This window comes from Hippopotamus amphibius, chromosome 2 (genome assembly GCF_030028045.1).
Source record: "Hippopotamus amphibius kiboko isolate mHipAmp2 chromosome 2, mHipAmp2.hap2, whole genome shotgun sequence".
NCBI classification, from domain to species: Eukaryota; Metazoa; Chordata; class Mammalia; order Artiodactyla; family Hippopotamidae; genus Hippopotamus; species Hippopotamus amphibius.
This window is the reverse complement of record NC_080187.1, coordinates 159,897,342-159,916,964: the sequence shown is the minus strand read 5'-3', so window position 1 is coordinate 159,916,964 and position 19,623 is coordinate 159,897,342. Positions and strand designations below refer to the sequence as shown.

The window sequence follows — 19,623 nt, the reverse complement described above, 5'->3', positions numbered from 1 at the left end:
GCTAAGTTTTCCCCAGTTTACTACCCTTGGCTCATATCTTTTTGTCCTATAACATTTTTCCCATGATTCTCCACTCTTCATCATATCTAGTACAAAAATGCTTGGGCCCATTTCTTCTCACCTTCATTTCCTTGTGAAGGCTCCCATGTCATGTAAAACTTATATGAAATAAATTTGTCTGCTTTTCTCTTGTTGATCTGTCTTTGTCAGTTTAATATTCAGGCCCAGCCAGGGATCTTAAGAGGATCAAGGAAAAGTTTTTCACCCCTACAGTGTGCATTTTGTTATTTATGTATTTATTTTAAATACTGTTTTGATTTTAGGAAGTAATGTCTTAGCAAGTATGATCTAAGGTCATGTAATTTTATGTTAAGGTACAAGGATGTAAATGTTCATAACATAATTAGAAAAGATTTTGCATTATTGCTGTGTTTCTTGGATGGAATTTGAATAGTAATTTCTTATAGATTGTATTTGGGTGTTGGAAATGCTGTTTTGCATTGTCTCAATCATATACACATAACCTAAATTTTTTAAAAATATTAAAAAAAAATTTTTAATGACATATTTTCTGAAGTATGGCAGACCTCTTCTTTAAGCAGCATGTCTTGAAACTAATTAGTAGTTTAATACTTTTATTATCTTTTAAATTTAATGTAAATTGAAGCTATTTCTTTAATTTATGTCAAACAGCTTGTTACCAGCATGGGAGCTGCAGATATTGTGTGATATAGCTTAAGATGTCCCAAAGTAGAACATTTTATTCAGTGGCATGAGCTGGCACAGTGGGCAAGATTATTCTAATTCATTTGGGTAGGTGAACTGTAACTTAGGAAGTTCACATACAGAAACTCATTGAGTTTCTTTGTGATTCTCTACTGGTTAAGAAACTCAGCTTAGGATTTCAGTGGCTTAATTTCTGTTGCCTTTATTTCTTGCAGGTGATTAATTTTCATTTTAGTTTAAATTAAAATCTTCATACACATCTTTAAAATGCCTGTATTTTGTTTGTTAGCCATTTTAGAATTAAAATCTCATTTAAAATATTTTGTCACATGATAAATAACTGATTGGCTCTAAAAGCTTTGGAAGCTTTTGGTCTATATGTAAATATACCTTAAAAATTAGAGAAATTATTTTCTTCACTGAAGTTTTTTGGAATCATTTTTCTTCTAAAACATGCCCTTAATTTTAGGGATTACTTTATAAAAAACAAAAACTGTATTATTTGTCTGGTAGTGGATAAAAATTTAGATTATTTCTTAACATTGCCACATTTAATATTAATGAGATTTTTAAAAGCTACCAAAATGATGTTCCTTCTAGTGATAGTCATAACAGGAAACTATGATATTGCATCCAGTGAATATTAAACAACCATTGAAGTGGTCTGAAGAAAAATGGTTATAATATAATGTTGCAAAAAAAATCAAGTATGTGTAGACATTGGTTGCACGTATATAAATATGTAAAACAAAAGTGACAAAGAAAATGTAAGATTTTAAGAGTATTTTATATTTTGGTGGTAAATGTAAGGGATGATCTTTTTTTCTTTCGTGCTACTTTTGTCTTAGTGTATTGTGGATTAATTTCTATAGGATATGGTCATTTGGGTAGTGCTTGTAATTTCTATCTCTAATTTTTTTTCTGTCAGTGATTTCTACCAAATCAAGAATCCAGCATCATTTGACATTACTGTTGGATTTGCTCTGACTTCTAATGGTTATAGTGGATTGTAACCAGTGTATTTGTCTTAAGAATATAATGATTTTAAGCCTTTTGAAATCTTCCAAATGAGTTGTCAAAATTTTTAAAAGTTATTATTTAGAAAAATGTTTTCTGTTGTTTTTCAGAAGTAACTTTCTAAGATCTGTCTATATCACCTTCCCTTCTCTAGCTTTTGTCTGCACTTTAAAAAACAAACCGATTTTTGTGTGTTGTCCATGTTCTCTTTATTTTATTTTACTGTATTTTATTTTTAAAATTTTTTTCGCCTTGCCTCATGGCTTGTGGAATTTTAGTTCTCTGACCAGGGATCAAACCTGGGCCCTTGGAAGTGAGAGCACAGAGTCCTAACCACTGGACCATGAGGGAATTCCCTGGACTTTGTTTTTATCTTGTCCATATTGTGTCTTCCCTACCAAATTGAGACTGTTTTCAGTTTCTCCTCAGTGTACAAGAAACTTTGTCCAAATGTTTTGATAGTTCATATGGCTTTGACTGCTCCAGCCTCTTCACTTCAGGGCTTGTTGAAGACCTTTGCTTGCTGAGAACATACTTGCTGCTTATAGAGATTCTCGTGGCTCTCAGATACCGCTTTGCTCCCTGTTTTTCCCCTCTCCTGATCTCAGGTGGCCTCGGCCTGCAGCGCCTTGAAGCAGGGTTTCAGTTCCCGGCTAGTGATTGAGGTTGTGTTGCGAAGGTGAGAGCACCGAATCCTAATCACTAGACCAGTGGTCAGTGACAAGGCCCTGGCCCTACAGCTTTGCAGAAAAGAATTCCCACAAAGACAGAAAGTAGTGAAACAAAGTATTTATTTAGGAAAAAAAAGAGCAGAATACGTGTGGATAGACACGGGTGGACTCGAAGAGAGTTGCACCAGAGTTGCACCGTCATTGCAGTTTGAATCACTTTTATGGGGCATTTCTTCCATGTTTCCTTTGTCCAATCATTTTGATTTCCCTGGTTGAGAGTCCATATTTGATGTATCTCAGGATTTTTCCACGTCTGTATGTGCATCTCTTGGCCAAGATGGATTCCACCAAAGAGGCCTATGGGTAGGTTTGGCCACTTGGCATCACTCCCCTTTTGACCTCCAAAGAGGCTTTCTGCTCATGTGTGGTCGGTGGAGGTCTGCTGACTTCAAGAATGAGGACTATGTGGTCTTTTATCTTCTATCTGGGCAGGGCCCAGCCTCCTCTCCCAATTGTCCTGTTATTCCTGTCTCAGAGTATTGGTCCACAGGGAACGAACTCAGATCGTTTGCCCTGGGGCCCTTTTGTCTCCTGCCTCGAATCCCCCCTGAGAGACATAGACCCCCAAAAAATCTTCATTGGGAAAATGAAGGGTGAAGGTCTGTCTTCTGTAGCTTCTTCAAGCTGGCAAGGGGCTCGGAGACCCTACCTAGTTGGGGTCACGGAGCTCTCACCCTATCTTATTGTGGGGCCTCAGAGTGACTTCTGTTATTATTGCGGCAGGACCTGCTGTAGGGAGTGGCTGGAGTCCCTGCATCACCATTGTCCTGTGATATCCTAGAGAAAACAGACTGCATACTTAGATCAGAAAAGCAGGGGCTAAAGACTATTATAATCAGAGACTCAAGCAAGGGTAGGAATCTGGTTATACAAGGTCGGGGTATTTTTGTTAACCTCAGGCTTAAAATTTAGTGTATTTCCGTTTCTAAAATGAAAGGTCTGTACGTATTGGTCCCAGGCCTCCTTCTTGGACTGAAAGGTCTTAGTCGCAGATTTGCAACTGTACAGAAGACAACAGAGCACTAGGCAAAATATAACGTAAATCAGTATGGCTGAAATGAGGAAGGTTATAAGAAAATGGAAACCCTGTCAGAAAGCTTTTGTTACCTTGTGGGATCCAGGAGAACAAGTTAGAAAACCAGTTTTCAGTTTCCCCACCCATATTGAGTAGTGAGGATTGGTGGTTAATTGTCTGCTGAAGCCAGGTGGCCTGTTGTCGAATTTTCTCAAATGTTGGTTTCTACCTGGCAAGAGGTATTAATGTATGTGCAACAAGAAGTGTTGGCAACTGCACATACTTCTCCTTGTTCTGCCAACAGATAATCCAGGGCCAGATGGTTGTCAAGTACCACCTTGGCCAGCAAATCTAGAGACTAATGTAAATTAGTAAGAGAGTTAGCAGTACTGTTAGCTATGGCAGTGAGAGTATGAGACAAATTTCCAAGGACTTATTGGTGGGCAGCTACTCCCCACCATGGTAACAGGGTGTACCCAAAGTAATAGGCATCTCCTTCTGGGATGCCACCAGGTAAATCTTGAGTTAATCGAGTAAATAGTTTTAATGAACTCACCCAGTGTTTGGATTCATTTAAGGAGTGGATTGAGAAAGGAGTAATCAAAGTTCTCAGCATACTCTGTGGACATGGAGTTATTGCGTAGGCAGTTAGTGGCCCATGGTTTCTTATCAGCCTGGCATATGAAAATGTATCCTGGCAGGGAACAAGGTTTTAAAACCTAGTCATGCAATTCTATTGTTATGGAAATGGTCTCCAACCATATACCCAATATGTTCCATCCATGTCCGTCCTATCTTTTCCTTTAATGTGGCTCCTTCTTCCTTTGGGTAGCGAGTTTGGGTTGGAGCACAGATAGGTAATTGGAGTTCTGGCTTAGAAGAGACAATTATAAAGTGTTGGGGTGCTTTAATGCCAGTTCTTCATCCTGCCAGTTTGACTTCATATCCTCCTGTTGCTAAGGGGAGGGTTAGGCAAGAGACATTAGAATTTTCTTCAGTAGGAAAATGGACAGTTCTGACTCCATACATTACCATTCTAAGCCTTGGGTCTTTGGTAGAAGACCATTCTCCATCAGGAACTTGGCTAAAATTCCTTACGGGATGGGCAAAGGGGTCGCTGTGGTCCATAATGGACTTAGCTCACAGTAAACACGTCCAGCATTTTGTCAGCCGAGTGGAGGAAGCAGAGTTTGTGCAGTGAGAACCAGAGAGTGTCTAAATATTCATTTTATGACTCCACAATAATCAGACCTAAACTAGTTACAGGAATTGACTGAATGAAAGTGAACTCTATTTAGAAAGTGTTTTATCCTCAGCTAATATATAGCTGTGCTGAGTTAGGACTATCTTCTGGATAGTGTGAGAAATAACTTCTCTAGAGAGAGTGGAGTTACACTTTTTGGCAGGCTCCTCATCATCAAGAACTCAGTTTCCAATTGATTCATGACTGTGACCCCTCTTTTATTTTAAATTTGTTCTGTAGGAGAAGCTGAAAATGTCTCCGAACATACTAGGTGGTATGAGAGCTAGAAAACTCATAAGACATATGTATTAGTTTCTTATTGCTGCTGCAACAGCTGTAAGAAATCACCACAAATCTAGTGGCTTAACACAACACAAACTTATAATCTTATAGTTCTGGAGGCTAGAAATCTGAAATGATTTCCATTGTGCTAAATGATGTTAGTAGGTCTGTGTTCCTTTGTCAGCTTTCTAAGGGAAGTTCTCTTTTCTTGTCTTTTCCTGCTTTAGAGGCAGTCCGCTTTTCAACTGAAATGATACATTTCCCCAAGGAGGTGATCAGTTAACATTTTATAGTCTATTCAGGTATTTGGTGCTTTGGACTTATTTAGCACAATTTATTTCATTTAACCAGTACACAGTCACTGTCTTCTGTGTCTCCCCATGTCTGGGATTTGGAAATGGTGATGGAGCTGAACAGGTACATCCAAGGGAGAGTGAGTGTGTGAGTGCATATGTGTGTGTGTGTGTGTGTGTGTGTGTGTGTGTGTGTGTGTGTGTATTTTCAGAAGAGGGGATGGGTGAGCTTACAGATAAAGCGTTTCAGGTACAATAGAGTCACTATTTGTTGGTACTGCACCAAGAAACAACTCTGGTCAGAACTGAAGGAGGGAGGGTGGCAATCTCTAAGTTTTAAATTAGGATGAGAGGCTGTGTTGCACTAGTAACCCCCTGATCATGACTTCATACAACACAAATTTATTTCTCACCCATACAGAGTGTGGCTTAGAGATTGAGGTTCCTTCCATGTTGTGATGCCACCATCTCAAATGTGGTTTTCAAGGTTGTTGCAGGAGGGGAAGAGAAGGCTAGAGGACCTCACAGAATGTCTTGAAGGGTGAGTTCTGAATTTGGCTTATGTCTCTTCTGCCTGCACTGCTTTGGCTACAACTCAATTACATGACCCAAACGTAAAGAAGGCTAGGAAATGCAGTTTTCCTGTACATTCAGGAACAGGACTGCTTTGGTTTATAATCCAACCAGTATGGGTTTGGAAGGGGAGAAGATAGGAAAGTAAATGATGGTTAGATCTTGTTATGAACTGAATGTTTATGTCTCCCACAAATTCATGTGTTAAAACCTTAGTCCCCAGCATGATGGTGTGCCAGGTGGGGACTTTGGGAGGTAATTAGGATTCAGTAAGGTCATGAGGGCAGGGCCCTCATGAATGAGATTAGTTCCCTTATAAGAGTTACTAGAGAGTTTGCTTCCCCACTCTGGTCTCTGCCATGTGAGAGTACAGTGACAAGTTGGTAGTCTGGAGCCCAGAAGAGGACTCTCACCAGAACTCGATCATGCTGGCATTCTTAGCAGACTTCCAGCCTCTAGAACTGTGGGAAGTAAATTTCTCTTGTTTGTGAGCCATCCAGTCTGTGGTATTTTTGTTAGAGCAGCCCAAATGGACTAAGACACATTTCACCTCTTTTCCTGACCCGGTAGGCTTTTTGACCTGCCTTATTACTCCCCGGCACTTGCAGCTGGGGTTGCTGCTGCTGATTTCTGTGTTGCTGGGACAGACAAGAATTTGTTCTAATGCAGCATGGGCGGGGGGTGGTTAGAGCCATGCAGATTTTACTCTCACCTAATTTTACTCTCACCTGTTCTTTCTGAATCATCAGTGTCTGCTGTTCACCCAAGGCTACAGTCCTCTTCTTTCCCAGTCCTCTTTCAAAGTCCTCTTTCCTTTTCAAGAAATCCAAGCTGCAAATTTTACTCTCACCTAATTTTACTCTCACCTATTCTTTCTGCATCATCAGTGTCTGTTGTTCACCCAAGGCTACAGTCCTCTTCTTTCCCAGTCCTCTTTCAAAGTCCTCTTTCCTTTTCAAGAAATCCAAGAAATCCATGGATTTCTTGAAGCTTTTGGTTGGTTCCTTAGGTCCATGATTCCCTCTCACTTTTCTTAGTTTTTCTAGGTTGATTTTGGGGGGAGAGAGCCAACAATCTTTATAGTTTCCTGTCTTGACCCTTCCTAGTTTCTGAATAACTTGAAGGCTTCCTAATTTCTGAATAAAACATCCTAAGGAAAAAACTCCAAACGTGTCTTCACTGAGAAGGAAACAGTTTCATTTTTTGTCCCTATACATAGAATAAACAATTTATTCCTTGGATCTGGGTAAGAGGGTAATTTTGGTAAATCAGTAACTTTTCCTGTGGAAAAGTTTATCAGATGATAGTGACCAAGCAGAAAACTTTGTGTTGGGTTATTTGTGGATATGATTCTTGTCTTAGCAAACGGATTCTCTTTCTTCCAACTGTTGATGCCATCCTTACCACCCCTGACCCAGGTCAGGTTGGAGGTCTGAAATAATAATTTAAAAGTCAGTTTACCAAAGCAAGTACATTGCTTCAAATTTTTAACCTCTTATGGCATCCAAAAGGAAGAAAATTTTAAAACTATCTGATTTGATAGAATAAGCACCCTGACCAATAAAGAGAAGTTATAAGGTTGAAAATGTTAAGGTTCCCCCAAATAATCCAACAGTCTCATAAAAAGTCTTTATATTGGATTATTCATTTAAAATATATGTGCTCTGTACAGAATAGTTAGAATATTCCATTAAAGTTGTGAACCATGAAAAAAATAAAATAAAATAAAATATATGTGCTCTTCTGCTAGGTGCTGTGCTCAACAGGCATTAGGGATATGAATTAGTGTATTATTAAGTCCTTAGACATTGTTAAAAGATTAATGCTTGCTAACTCTATTATTCATATGTATTAACGTCACAGAGTAGTGGAGTAAATAAGCAACAATTTAATTAAATCAACAACATGGAGAGAAAAACTTAAGTTCAGTACTTTTTTTCCCCACATCTTTATTGGAGTATAATTGCTTTACACTGTTGTGCTAGTTTCTGCTGGAGAACAAAGTGAACCAGATGTATTTATACATATATCCCCATAGCCCCTCCCACTTGAGCCTCCCTCCCACCCTTAAATTCTGTATTGAGTTTATGCAGTGATGTAGAAATGAGTATTAGGTCTGTTATTCCTACTGGTTGTATACCTCTTCATGCCTGGTGCCTGATTTTAGTAGGCTTTTATTTAAGTTAAATTTACATATACATTGCATTCATGATTCAGAAATAATTGAGTTTGATTTGAGTTTAGTTACATTAATGATTAGAATATTTATAAAAATATGTGTATTTAAAATAGTTACTAAAGGAATTTTTCAGTCTTTACAGGCTGCTATAACATTAAAATTTTGCATCAAACTTTTAAAAATTATAAAAAAATTTTACTGTGTTATTTAATAGTGGGGAAAGGTCAAAAAAGTGTTTAGAAATGTTGTTTGTGTTTTGTCCCTATCTCCCTAGCTGTTTGTTATTATGACCATAGGAACTTTGAAGAGCATTTTACATTAGTATTTGCTTACAGAATATTACTCCATAATTGTATGTTTGTGTAATGACTTTTGTGTATTTTACTCTCTTCTTTAAAGGAGCAGTGAGTTCTAAGTTTTTCCTTTGCAAAATCAATGGTTACTATTGTTTTTTCCTATGGAAAAGTTCATTAGAAGATAATGAGGAAATCCTGAATATTCATTAAATATAACTGATCTAATGCAAAATGTTGGTTAGAATGTTGATTAGGAAAAAAGTTTGTAATTACTTGTGATGAGTGAAAAACTGGCGTTTTTAAAAGTCAGTTTTGTTAAGTTTACTGTGAGATTAGTTCAAAGGACTGAAACAGAGGTGCTGGAAATGTTTGTTGTCTATTTTTCCACTAGATGGTGCTGTAGACTTATTATTTCTCTATAGCGAACAAGGCCATGTATCTGATGAGGTAATACTAAGGTTTAAACTTCAGTAACCCGTATATGAATAGAAATAAATAATAAATAACTAAAGGTAAAATATAACTTTATCCATTATATATAAAAATGTTATTTACCAGTCATCTGTGAGGAATGTGTAATTTTGATTTTTTTGGTAGGATTGCTCATTTTCCGTTGTTCTATCCTTACATTTTATCAGTATCTTAAGTGGCCAAAAATATTTTTAAAATTCAGTATACAATTGAAATTATCTTAAATGGCTTCCACTTAATGTTTTTCCAGAATAACTAAAGTTCTGCATTTCCTTTGGTATAAACATACCAACTGATGCCTGTGGTATGATTAATGCTCAGGCTAGTTTTGATCTCTTGTAGATGTTTCTGCTCCTACTAGTTCAGTTGATTTATTTACATACCAAGAATGACTTGTGTTTGTCCCCAAACCTGTTTATACCAGTTGTATCTGTCATATAATTTAAATGAAATCTAGATAAGCTAATGGAAATATCTTTATAAAAAGTGTTCTTCCTGTGAAAACTAAGGTGATGTTTAGCAACACTCAGGTGAATTGCTAAAAAAGTTTACTATCAAAATAGGGTGAGAAAGCTGTGGGAAAAAAACCCCGATTATGCACTTGTTTATAAATGCTTGGAATTTATATGCAGAAAATTGTTTGGAATTCTGTAAATTCTGTACAAAAGGTGCTTTTATTTAACAGAGTGATTATAAATGTACAAGTTTCACATTTTGATGCTTATAACTGAGATAATTCTGCACAAAATTTTTACTTGAAGATGCTGAATGTCCTGGATGAAAGTTATTTAAAGTTAAAGCATTTACTTAAGTGCTTAGTAATTTTAAAGTTTGTTTCTCTCTTAATATTACTTTCTTGCTGTAGTGTATATGCTTGTTTCAACTGATTATTATTTAGAGGACATCAAAATAAAAAGTATTAGTAGAAAACAAAATGTATTCAGGTGGAAGAAAATTAATACTTTATCAAAGGCTCCGGAAAGATAGTTTAGAAAATAACATAGCCTTTTCAGTCTTGCTGTTGAATAAATGTATTGATTTTTATCTTTTTATGATTCCAGATTTTATGATTTGTTGCTGAATTGGTTTTTAGCCAAAAGTTTGCATTTTGGTCCCTGGGTTCTCTGGCCTCTTCATGTTTAACTAACAAGGGATTGTCTTCCTCCAAATATACAAGACAGGCAATTTTGGTTTAGTAGTGAGTTAGTTCCTCTCTAATAGGAGTTTCTCTTCCCCACTATAATCCTCTGAGAGCAATTTCATTACTAAGAAAAGGTAGAAGATTGTTTTTTTCTACTTTTCTGAAAAGAACACTGTGCTAGAAGTCAGATGGTCTAGGTTTTAGTCCTAGAATTTAGAACCTAGAACAACAAATTTGCTCAATACAGAAATGAATGAGTAGCTTTGCTCGGTATTAGTTGTGAGATTATAACCTGGTCAATTAATCTCTCTTAGAACCTTATCTATAAAACGCGAGTTTATTAATTCAGCACACACTTCTTCAGTGTTATGAGTGAGGCACAACAATGAGAAATACAAACCTCCTTTCAATCAGATTGCTTAATTGAGAGGAACACATAAGTAAATAATATGCACTTTAACAAGTGCACTGATGAAGTTCCGTATAGATAGAACTGGACAGGGGCAAGTAGATACCGCGTTTAAACCTGTAGATATTGTTTGAACTTTTACTTCGTGGGGGTAAGGGAAAACTGATTTTATTATCTTGAAATTAATATAAGGAAACAGTACAGCATAAACTTTCACTAGTTGAAGAAAATATTTCTGAAAAAGATTTTGCAAATATTTTTCAGTTTTCTGTAGCTCTTCTTTTCACTTTTGAACCAGCAGTTTCTTGGGGAGCATATTTATGAGTTTCAAAATTGAATAATGTAAGTTACCAGAAAAGTGCTGTTTGAATTTTAACTCAGTGCAACTACATATGTAGTAGGTATTGTCAAGGAATGTTATAAAATTTCCAGTTAAGACTGACCTACAGAGACCTTAGTTAACTGACATCTTACTTCTGATTCATTCCAACGAGGTTTTAGTGGCCCTCATAGCCATTCACTCTGCCTTTGAATCCTAATTGGCTTGCCTACATTCAGTTTGAACAGAATTGACACTTTATAATCTTAAGTTTTCCAATCCATGACTACAGTAAATATCTCCATTTATTTACATTTCCTTTATGGCTCTTAATAAAGTTGTATTATTTTCTCCCTCGGGGTTTTGCATTGTTATAATGGCAAGGACCTTGAGTATAGATGTTGAAAGAAGTGTGGATAGCCAAGGTTCTTGATTTGTTCCAGTATCAAGGGAACAATTATTAATGTTTCACCATTCTTAGAGGATTTTTTTCTTGGTTGTTGTTTTTTTTAAGATACCTGTTATCAGATTATTATATTTTTCGATTGCAAAGAGATTTTTTAAAGAAATGCATGTTGAGTTTTACCAGATGCTTCATCTCTATCTATAGAGATGTTAGTAATGGATGCGTTAATTTCTTTTCAAATATTGAATGAGATAAGCACAACTTAGTCACAGTACATTATTGCTTTTCCTATATTGTTGGTTTCTGCTTGCTAATATTTTGTTTATAATTTTTACATCTGTATTCATTGAGGTTTGCCTTTTTCGTATGCTATTCTTATATGGGTTTGTTATCAAGATTTCTGCTGTCCTTGTAAGGTTTTGCTATCTTTTACTCACTGAAAATTTTAAAGTAAGATTGGAATAATTCCAAATAAGATTGGAATAATAATAATTTCTGAAATATGTTACTTCCCAGGAATATTTTCCACTCTTGATTAATTTCTTTGAAAATTATAGGGTTAGTCAAGTTTTTTATATCTATTAAGTCAGTTTTGGAAATTATTTTTTTCTGGGAATTTGCTGAATCTAAATTTTCAAATGTATTGTCACAAAGATGTTAATAATACTCTATTCTTTTTTTTGAAGTATAGTTGATTTAGTGTTGTGTTATATATATTATTATTCCTGATATTGATTATTTGTGTATTTTCTCCTTTCTTCTTGATCAGTTTTATAAGAGTTGAGTCTGTTTTTTATTCTCTTCAAAGAACCTACTTTTGGCTTTGTTAATTCTCTCAGTGGTGTGTTTGTTTCCTATTTAATTTCTGCTTTTAACTTTTTCCTTCTAATCTCTTCGAGCTTATTTAGCTTTAGTTCTAATTTCTTTTGGTAGATTCATAGCTCAAACTCATTAATTTTTAGTCTCGTTTCCTAATATATTTATTTTAAGATATAAAGTTGCCTCCAAGTAGTACTTAAGTTGTATCTCACAAGTTTTGCCTTGTGGAATTTGTTATTATAGAGTTCAAAATATTTTTTACATGTAATCATGATTTTTTTCATTGACTTATTTCTTAATTTTGAAACATATAAGAACTTTATTGATTTCTGAATATATGAGAATTTAAATTTCTAAACATATGGGGATTTTCTTTTTGTTATCTGTTTCTAACCTTATATTATGATTAGAGAAGATGCTCTATCAAGTTTTAATTCTTTGAAATTTGATTCCACTTGCTCTCAGAATATGGTCATTATTATATGTACTTAACAAGAGTGTGTATTCTGAATGTTGGGTAGAGCATTGTTTTATGTTCAGATTTGTTAGGTCAAGTTTGTTAATGATATTGTGTAAATCTTCTATATTCTTACTGAGTTTTTGGTCTTGTTCCATCATTGTGGATTTATCTACTTTATCCTTAAAGTTCTGTTAGTTTCTGTGTTACCTATGTAGAGGCTGTTATTAGGCCTGTATACATTTAGAATTTTTGTATTTTTCTTGCAAATTGAAACTTATTATTAAAGGACCCTCTTTCTGCCTCAAAATCTATTTTGCCTCATTTTACAGCAGTTTAAGGTCTTTTGCTTAATATTTACAGGGTATATCTTTTTACATTATTTTTTGTTGTTGTTCAACTTTTCTGATCCATTTCATTTTGGGTGAGTCTATTGTAAGCATATAGATAGATTATAAAAAATCAAGTCTGACAATTTCTTTTTAACTTTACATTTTAAATTATTATATAGAATGACTTCTTTTTCATTTGGTGTATGTTCCTATGAATTTTTTTTATTGTGGTAAAATGTAGGGAATTCCCTGGCGATCCAGTGGTTAGGAAACGGCGCTTTCACTGCCAAGGGCCTGGGTTCAATCCCTGGTTGGGGAACTAGGATCCCACGAGATGTGTGACAAAAAACTAAAGTGTGCATAACATAACATTTTATCATTTTAACCTTTTTTTTTTTCATTTTAACCATTTTTAAGTGGACGGTATAGTGGCATGAAGTGCATTCACAGTGTACACTGTTACCGCTGTCCATCTGTATTACTTTTTTTCTTGTTCCAAACAGAACCTTTATACTCATTAAACAATAACTCCTTATTCTTCCGTCCCTCAGCCCCTGGTAATCACTGTTCTACTTTCGTTCTCAAAGAACTTGAATATTCTGGGTATCTTATATAAGTGGAACCATACAGTATTTATCCTTTCGTGTCTGGCTTGTTTCACTTAGCATAATATTTTCAAGATTCAACCGTGTTGTAGCATGCATCAGGATTTCATTCCTTTTTAAGTCTATGATCTGTTTTGAGTTAATTTTTGTGAAAGATATACAGTCTAGACTTATTTTTTGCATGTGGATGTCCAGTTGTTCGAGTACCACTTGTTGAAAAGACTTCTTTCTCCATTGAATTGCCTTCACACCTTTGTCAAAGAGCAGTTGACTATTTGTGTGGTCTTTTTCTGGGCCCATTTCCATTGACCTGTTTATTTTTCACTAATACCATATTGTCTTGATTTACAGTAGCTTTATGTTGAGTATTGAAATTGTGTAGCCTCAATATTCTGACTTTGTTCTTCAATATTATATTGGCTCTTCTGGATCTTTTGTCTCTATAAATTTTAGAGTTAGTTTATTAGTATCAACAACAAAACTTGCTTGGGTTTTGGTTGGAATCACATTGAATCTATAGATGAAGTTGGGAAGAACTGGTGTCTTGACAATATTGAGTCTTCCTTTTCATGTGCATGTAATATCGCTCCATTTATTTAGATCTTTGATTTTTTTTAACCACAGTTTTATAGTTTTCCTCATATAGATATTATCCATATTTTGTTAGATTTATGCCTAATTTCAGATACAGTTGTTCGCTTCTGGTATATTTTGTCTTATGTTTTGTCTAACAATTTTATACATTTACTGCTTGTTCCTTCCTTCCTTCCTTCCTTCCTTCCTTCCTTCCTTCCTTCCTTCCTCTCTCTCTCTCTCTCTCTCTCTGTGCCGTGCAGCATGTGGGATCATAGTTCCCCAACCAGGGATCTGACCTGCGCCCCTGCATTGAAAGTGCAGAGTCTTAACCATTGGACCACCAGGGAAGTCCCTACTGCTTTCATTTAGACCTGTGACCCATTTTAATTAATCTTTGGGCATTCCAACAGTGTTTACTGAAAAACTAACCTTTTTTGAATTGTTTCTTCACCTTTGGTAGGTAGAGATCAAATGGTCGTGTTTTGGGGGGTTTATCTCTGGACTCCCTAGTTTGTTCCTTTGATTTAGGTATCTTTCTATTTGCTGATACAATGCTATCATGATTACTTTAGCTTTATAGTAAATCTTAAAGTTGGATAGTATGCTTTTTCCAGCTTTGTTCTTTTTTTTAAACTTGTTTTAGCAATTCTCTTTCTTTTGAGTTTTCATTTAACTTTTAGAATCAGTTTGTATGTATAAAATATACTCCTGTGATTTTGATTGGTATTGCATTAAATATATTGGTTACTTTGGAGGAGAATTGATATCTTTACTGTGTTGAATCTTCTTTCATGAGCATGATATGCCTCGCCATTTAGTTTAGACCTTGATTTCTTTCATCAGTGTTGTTTTCAGCACTTAGATCCTATATTACCTAAATTTCTTTTAGCTATTTATATATGGTATTATCTCTTCAATTTCCTTTTCAAATTGTTCCTTGCTTGTGTACAAAAATATGGTTGATTTTTGTGTGTTGACCTTATATCCTGCAATCTTGTAGAACTCATGTATTAGCTCTAATCGTGTGTGTGTGTGTGTGTGTGTGTGTGTGTGTGTGTGTGTGTAGATTTCCTGGGATTTTCTTCACGGATAATCATGTTGTCTACAATTCTGGTTAAGACTTCTAGTACTCTGATGAATAAGAGAGGTGAGAGTGGACATCCTTGCTTTGTTTCTGAACTTGGGGGAAGTTTCAGTCTCTCACCAATAAGTATAATGTTAGCTTTAGGATTTTTGTAGATGCCATTCGTTAGGTGGAGAACCATTTGTTTCTTTTATCCATAGTTTCTGAGAGTTTTCTTATATTTTAGGGTGTACTTTTTCTGAATCTTTTCATATGACCATGTTTTTTCTTATTTAGACTATCACTGTGGTGGATTACATTGATTGATTTTTCAGTATTGGACTAACTTGAAAAATATTTTGCTTTTGTTTTTGAAACACACTTTTCCAACTATAGAATTCTAGACTACAGTTTTTTCCTTCAGTGTTTTAGAGATGTTGCTCTACTGTCTTCTGCTTTGCATTGTTTTTAGCAAGAAATCTGATGTCATCTTTATCTGTGTTTCTCAGTATGTAACATGTCCTTTTTTCTCTGACTGCTTTTAATGTTTTGTCCCTCACACTGGTTTTGAACAATTTAATTATCATGCCCCATCATGTAGTTTTCTTCTTCTTCTTTTTTTTTTTTTAATTAATTATTTTTGGCTGTGTTGGGTCTTCGTTGCAGTGCACTGGCTTTCTCTAGCTGTGGCGAGCATGGTTCACTCTTTATTGTGGCGTGCAGACTTATTGTGGTGGCTTCTTTTCTCTCAGAGCACGGGCTCCAGGCACACGAGCTTCAGTAGTTGTGTCTCGAGGGCTCTAGAGTGCAGGCTCAGTAGTTGTGGCACACACGCTTAGTTGCTCTGCATGTGGGATCTTCCCACACCAGGGCTTGAACCCGTGTCCCCTGCATTGGCAGGCAGATTCTTAACCACTGCATTACCAGGGAAGTCCCTTCTGGTTTTTCATGATTGGAGTTTTTTGAACTTCCTTTATCTGTGGATTTATAGTTTTCACGTGCCTTGGGTACTGTTCCTTGCATGTCTAAAAATTCTGTTTTATTCTTTTAAAGGTTGGTATTCTTGTTGGTTTTTCCTGGGAGGCAGTTACATTGTTTAAACACAAATTTCAAACTCTGAGTTTCAACATTGCATTAGCTGCTATCTCTGGTTAGTCCTCAATCTTTCACAGGCTGCTTTTTTTTTAGCCTCATTCTTTGGTGTGCCAGTGTAGTTTGGTGGTCAGCCAAGGATTTGGGTAGCACTTATCAGATTTGGAGGCTTACAGTTTTTGTATTTGCCTTGTCTCTGAGGATTGTTCCCTTAATTTTCCACTGCTCTCCTTATTTTGGGCTTTGTTCTCTAATATCCCAGGCCTCAGCTCTCTGTTGCCCCAGGCCTCAGCTTTCTGTTGCCCTTACCACCCGTTGTTTGGGGAGTACCCTCAGCAAAACTTTAGGGAATAAAACAGCAGTCTTTCAAGGGTAGACCTCTTCTGTTGTGTTTTTGTTTTTGTTTTCTTGGTGAACGCGCTGGGTTTTTCCCTGAGCATGTCCAGTTTTGTGGTCTGTCAGAGATCTGAGCAGAGTTTATACTCAGATTTTGGTTTTTACTGGCTCTCTGATTCTCTTACCCTTGGATTTCCAGTTGGTCTTCTAGTCCTGATCTCTGTCCTCTGCCATCTCAAGCCAGCTGTGATCAGTGTTCTGTTGAGATAGTTGTGAGGATTGGGGAATTTTCTTGGACAAATAAAACACAAACTCATAAATTTTACTTCTTGAAGTTACACTTTTTCAAGAAATTCTGCTCAGGCTTTTTTCTTCTTTAGGATGCTTTCTATTGCCTTAATTTTGTCTAAGTTTTATAATTATTATCTGTAGAAAGGTTCATTCAATCATTTTGTCACCATTACTGGAAGTTACCACACGTTAAATTTTACATTGTGGTGGTGATGTCTTATTTATAGAAGTTTCATTTATTTCCTTTTAATATATGTTAGTCCAGTTTTTATTGCTTCATGTTCTCTGCAGATATTTCAGTCTGTTCTTATTTCCTTAAACACAATATGAATGGTTTTATTATTTGTGATAACAACCCCAAAGGCTGAATTACTTGTGACTTATGCAGCTTTTTTTTTCTTTTGGTTTTTTATTTTAGTGCATAATTTCTTTGTGTGCTTGGATATTTTTGACTGTGTGATACTCATTATATTTTAAAAGTTTTGTTTTTTGTTTTTGTTTTGTTGTGGTACTTCTTGGATGCCTGGAAGAAAGATTTCTTTTCTTGAGAGAAGATTTCCTTTTTTGTGCCAGGTTCCAAAGGGCCCTACCACTCTGCATCCATTTGAAACTAAATTCAAAGTTTGACATTTTTTGGATCAGCCAGTTGATGTGATTTTGAGTTTCAGACCTGTGAGAGACCTGGCTTATGGTGAAAATTTCTTGAAGACCTCTTTTTTCTGCTCTGGACAATTCAGTGGAAGATTTCCCTGCAGTCCTATAAGTGTGGGTGTGATGGATTGAGTTAATTTTTTGGTGTCTGTACACTCTCCTTCTTTAGTACCTTCATAACCTTTAGGGCCACATCTGTATAATAGGAATGTTCTAGTAGACTGTACCTTGGGACATGTTTTGGGATTTATCTTCTTTTATAGATCCTCAGAAGGCCAGGAAATCCAGCAGCTCAGTTAGTTATGTTTGGCTAATAGTCTTAGACTAAATCAGGTTCTGTGTTTAGCTTCTTTCATAGATTAGATTTCCTATGAAATAAACTTTGAGATCTGTTTTTTGGAGGAATACTGTCAGGAACAACATCTGTGAAGAATGAGAGAAGCAGGATTGGGCAGAGGGAGAAGTTGAACTACAGTCAGTTGCAAAAAAGACTTTAGTTGATCCTTCAGATGGCTCTTCAGAGATATTTCATCTTGAGATAAGAGGTTGGCTTTTGTACCCCCAAATAGACCCCAAGATTGAATGCAGGCTACTCTAATGGAGGAGGCATGATCCTGGGTGAAGTGGCTCTTGTTGTCTGAGGGTTGTTCCTGGTAAAAGTCTTAGCTGAAAGCCATTAGTAGCCATACTCTTAGCAGCTGGGGGAATTGTGTCCTTGGTACTGAAAGAGATCTGGGTTTTGTACCACAGCATCTACTGTAGTTTCCCCTCTGAGTTCTTGCTTGAGCTATATGTTGGCCCTATAATTTTACTATATTTTTCAGATCATAGGTCATTTTATTCATTATATTTTATCCAACACTTTTGTTGTTTTCAGGAAGATTGGTCCAAATAACCTGGTTTGTTATATTGAGAATAATTCAAAATAACTTTTTACTTAAGAACTCTTCTCTTTTTCCCTCAGCTTTGCTCTATTATATTCTAAATCACATTTTTTCCAGATTTATTGATACAGTTAACTAATAAAAATTGTATATATTTATACTGTGTGATGTGATGATTTAATATACATATACATTGTGAAATAAGATAGAACTTCTTAGTAGTTTCCACTTTACCACTGACCATTAATTCTTCAACTTAAATTTTTTGTTCTTTGTTTCTCGTAACAGTCAACCAGATACTTGTGAAATGATTCTGAAAAATATTAATTAATTTAGAAAGAAACCCAGTAATGTAGTTTTTTTTTCACTATTCAACTACAAGTTAATTTTATTTTTTATTGACATGTAGTTGATTTACGTTGTGCTGATTTCTGCTGTACAGCAGAGTGACTCCGTTATACACATATAGACATTCTTTTTTATATTCTTTTCCATTATGGTTTATCCCGGGAGATTGGGTATGGTTCTCTGTGCTGTACAGTAGGACCTTGCTGTTTATCCATTCTTTTTTTTTAATTTTTTTAAGAACTTCTATTGAGATACAGTTAACAGACAATAAACAGCCTATATTTAGAGTGTACAATTTGGTGTCCCAATCTCCCAATTCATTCCCCCCCAACCCTCCCTGCTTTCCCTACTTGGTGTCCATGTGTTTGTTCTCTAAACCTGTGTCTCTATTTCTGCCTTGCATTTCCTCTTTCATAGTTGTTAGCATTTGCCTTATGTATTGAGGTGCTCCTATATTGGGTGCATATATATTTATAATTATCTCCTCTTCTTGGATTGATCCCTTGATCTTTATGTAATGTCCTTTCTTGTCTCTTGTAACATTTTTTATTTTAAAGTCTATTTTATCTGATATGAGTATTGCTACTCCAGCTTTCTTTTGATTTTCATTTGCATGGAATATCTTTTTCCATCCCCTCACTTTCGGTCTGTATGTGTCCCTAGGTCTGAAGTGGGTCTCTTGTAGACAGCATATATATGGGTCTTGTTTTTGTATCCATCAGCCAGTCTGTGTCTGCTGGTTGGTGCATTTAGTCCATTTACATTCAAGGTGATTATCAATATGTATGTTTCTATTACCATTTTCTTAATTGTTTTGGGTTTGTTTCTGTAGGTCCTTTTCTTCTCTTATGTTTCCCAGTTAGAGAAGTTCCTTTAGCATTTGTTGTAGGGCTGGTTTGGTGGTGCTGAATTCTCTTAGCTGTTGCTTGTCTGTAAAGCTTTTGATCTCTCCATCGAATCTGAATGAGATCCTTTCTGGGTAGAGTATTCTTGGTTGTAGGTTCTTCCCTTTCATCACTTGAAATATATCATGCCACTCCCTTCTGGCTTGCAGAGTTTCTGCTGAGA

At 35.8% G+C, this 19,623-nt stretch overlaps 1 protein-coding gene across 6 annotated transcripts in view; it reads left to right on the top strand.

Moving 5' to 3' along the window:
• The window catches only part of MIPOL1 (mirror-image polydactyly 1), a 303,368-nt gene that overhangs the window by 9,535 nt on the left and 274,210 nt on the right, over positions 1 to 19,623 (top strand). For all 6 annotated transcript variants that reach the window (XR_009051220.1, XM_057720561.1, XM_057720558.1 and 3 more), the window contains exon 2: positions 5,729 to 5,848. The gene's annotated coding sequence lies outside the window, so the exon portion shown is untranslated. The remainder of the gene's footprint in view (positions 1 to 5,728; positions 5,849 to 19,623) is intronic.